The sequence below is a fragment of the Propithecus coquereli genome, unplaced genomic scaffold (genome assembly GCF_000956105.1).
Source record: "Propithecus coquereli isolate 6110/MARCELLA unplaced genomic scaffold, Pcoq_1.0 Scaffold161, whole genome shotgun sequence".
NCBI lineage: Eukaryota > Metazoa > Chordata > Mammalia > Primates > Indriidae > Propithecus > Propithecus coquereli.
Window position 1 is genome coordinate 2,150,317 of NW_012140636.1, and position 3,728 is coordinate 2,154,044.

Consider the following 3,728-nt stretch of genomic DNA (forward strand, 5'->3'; position numbering starts at 1 on the left):
GTTCCAGCTTCATGATCTCCCTCTTCCTCCTCTCATTCTTCCAACAACTTTGTAGCAATTGCCTGCATTCTATCCCTCTCTGCAGCGGTCCCCAACCTTTTTGGCATCAGGGATCATTTTCATGGAAGACAATTTTTCCATAGACGAGAGGTGGCAGAGCTCAGGCGGTGATGTGCAACCCGGTTCCTAACAGGCCAAAGCTGGCCGGTCCCATTGGGCCCGGGGGTTGGGGACAGCAGCCTCTCTGGATGAACTGTCTGGCGTGGCTTCGCTTTTCTTAGCTGGACACCGACTCACACAAAAATTATCTTCCTGGTGCTGCTAATTGCTAGCAAGTTTTCTAACATTTCTGAGCTCCGATTTTTTTCATCTATTAAAAGATAAGAATAATAACTGCTCTTGCTTCATTAGCTTCATGTTCACGACATCCAAACGAAAACGATTACGGACGCTTGTAATTTAGAGATACATTATTATATTTTTCATGAATCCCAGTTAAGTTCGCTCTTGCTGGTCACGTCTTTCTCTTTCTAAACCTTCAGGAGCCTCTCGAATATTTCCAAACCTTGATCCAGTCACGTATGTTAGTTATTTCTTCCTTTGACAAAGATTAATCTAACCTGCGTCAACAGGGAGAGCCGTTCCTTTACACCCGCGGAGGATAATCATGTTTCTCATTTGACGGCAAAGTTTCGGTTGTTTCAACATTGTGTTGGGAGATATCCCTAATGAACCAACCAGCCTGGCCCCTGTGGCCACGCAGAACGCACTGAATGCCAGTGGTGGGCTTGGGCACCGAGCACGTGGCAGACACGAATGAAGAGTGTCCTCAGTACCCCAGATTAAGGTTCCTTGACTTGCACTCACTTGCTCTCAGCTCTTTCTCCCTCAAGCCCTGCCCAGTCATTTCTGGGAAGGGCTGGCTTTTTATTTCATGTTAGCTCTCTCTAGGTAGGTGACTTTGCGTAGCTCCCTTCCGTCATAGTTTTTAACATGCTCTTGGAGCAAGAAAAAAAAATATCCTTGAGGTAGACCAGATAGCCTTTCTGATGTTCAGGCCAGATAATTCTTTGTTGTGGGGCCTGTCCGGTGCATTGTAGGACGTGCAGCATCACTACACACCGGATGCCAGTCGGCTCCCCAAGTGGTGACAAGTGAAAATGAGAACCACCTCAAAAACGAGGCCCCAGTTGAGAACCACTATTTCAGGGCTTATGGCTACTGTATCAGTCAGGGTTCCCCAAAGAAATGGAACCAATAGGATGTATACATGTGCGTGTGTGTGTGTGTAAATACACACACACACACACACACATACTCACATGTATATATAAAAAATAAGGGATTGGCTCACACAATTTTGGAGGCCAGCAGGTCCAAAATCTGCAGGGTGGGCCGCAGGCTGGAGACCCAGCAGAGCCAGCGTTTCAGTTTGAACCCAAAGGCTGTCTGCTGTGGAATCAGGATGAGCTGGTGTCGCAGATGAAGTCCAAAGGCAGTTGCTGGAGAGTTCTGTTGCTCAGGGGGAGGCTGGTCTTTCTATTCTTGCCAGGTCTTCAGCTGATTGGTTAAGGCCCACCCACACTATGGAGGGCCATCTGCTTTACTCAAAGTCTACCTATTTAAATGTGAATCTCATTTTAAAACACTCTTAAACACCTAGAGTAACCTCTGACCACATATCTCTGCACCTGTGGCCTGGCCAAGTTGACACATAAAAGTAACCACTACGGATACCTAGTGATCAAGACCATCAAGGTGCCTGAGCCCTGGAGCTCCCATTCTGGGCAGTGACCAAGCTGATAAGCGAGGGTTTTAGCTGTCTCTTTCTGGGTAATAAATCATCCCGAACTTTGTGCCATAAAACAGTAAACATTTTATTATGTGCATGTATTCATTAGATCTAAATTCAAACAGGGCACAGAGAGGATAGCTTTGCCTCTGATCTTCCACATCTGGGGCCTCAGTTGGTGACACATGAACCACTGGGAGGAAGGGACGTGAATGGCGGAGGCTGGAATCACCTGGAGGCTTCATCTGGCACCTGGACCAGATGACCGACCTGGGTTCGTCCGGGACTGCTGACCGGAGCACACATGTGGAGCACTGCAGGTGGCTGGGACTTCCCAGCACCACAGCTGGGTTCCTAAAGGAAGCACCTGGAGGGAACATCTGGAGAGTGAGCGTTCCAGGAGACCAGGGCAGAAGCCTCAAGGCTTCTTCTGACCTAGCCTTGGAAGTCACCCAATGTCACCTCCACCATAATCTATTGGTCACAAGTGAGTCACTAAGGCCAGGTCAGATTGAAAGGTGCTGAGTGAGGTACTACCTCTTGATGAGGAGTGGCAAGGTCCCATTGGAGAAGAGCACATGGGTGAAAGACACATGTGTGTGTGTGCACGCGCGCATGTGTGTATACAGAGACAGAGGGGGAGAGAATTTGCCACAAGTAAGCAAATATCCTATATAATTTCAGGTAGAGCCAAACAGAAGTGGTATTCAAAATATTTAGACTATAAATAAATACAAGGAATGTTTCGGGGGCGATAAAACATTCTAAAATTGGATTGTGGTAAAGGCTGTACAACTCTGCAAACTTACAAAAAATCGTTGAATTATACACTTAAGGAAAATGAACGTTGTGGCGTATAAATTATACCTGAGCACACCTGGTAAGCATGCAGCTAGCACCTGCGGGCACTGAGGAAGCAGAGAAGGCGCCATGCTGGCCATGGGGCTGGAACAGGCTCTGGGGTCCCTTCAGGTGAACAGCAGTGGAAAGGCCTCAGGTGTCCAATGCCAGCTCCACGTGGTGGCCTGACGCCCTCCTGGTCTACACTCTCCTCTCCTCTGTCCTTCACAGACATTCCCACCAATAAATCTCCCGCGCTTCTGAATCCATCTCGGCATCTACTTTCCAGGAGATGCAAATGGCCACATCCCTAAAATAAAGCATTAGCCCAGTTTCCAGCTTTCAATCAAAAGCTTCAGAAGGGGTCTTCCCCAGCAGTAAAGTGTTGAGCTGCTGCTCTCCTGGCTGTGCTGAGTGGAAAGGGTATAAAAACGAACAAGACGGGAACTCTCCCCTAAGTGCTCTCTCCGTCTAATTAGAACGGGGCTTCATCTTAAGGAATATATGAAGAAAAAAATTTAGATCTCAGTACAGTGGCAAAAATGTTGTAATCGAGATATGCAAAGCACGTTAAGGCAATGCAGAGGCTTAGATGCTTAGCGGCACGGACGGTCCCCTGACCCAGACTGTAGAGCCACCAGAAACCTCGGCAGAAGAGGAAAAACTGGAAAATGAAAAGGAGTTGGCCAGACCGAGCTGAGGTGAAGGGCGTTTTCAGCAGAAGGCAAGCAGGAACGAAAGCAGATGTATTATTTATGAGACTAAAATGAAGCAGATCGTAAGCCTCCTCCACCTTGGGAAAGGAGATGACACGGCCAAATATAGCTTCTTGGGATTGGCCTTGGACTTGTGCTGAGCTGAGGCTACAGTGTGGAGTTTGGACTTATTTCCCAAACTTCCCCCCACCGCCTCCTCCTTGCCCAGCCAGACTCGTTCCTGGTCTCGCATGGGACTTCAGAGACCCTGTCTAGACTTCAAACTTTATTATAAGGCTGTAGTAATCAAAACAGCTTGGTACTGGCACAAAAATAGAGCCATTGACCAGTGGAACAGAACTGAGAACCCAGATATAAAACCGTCCTCCTATAGCCACCTA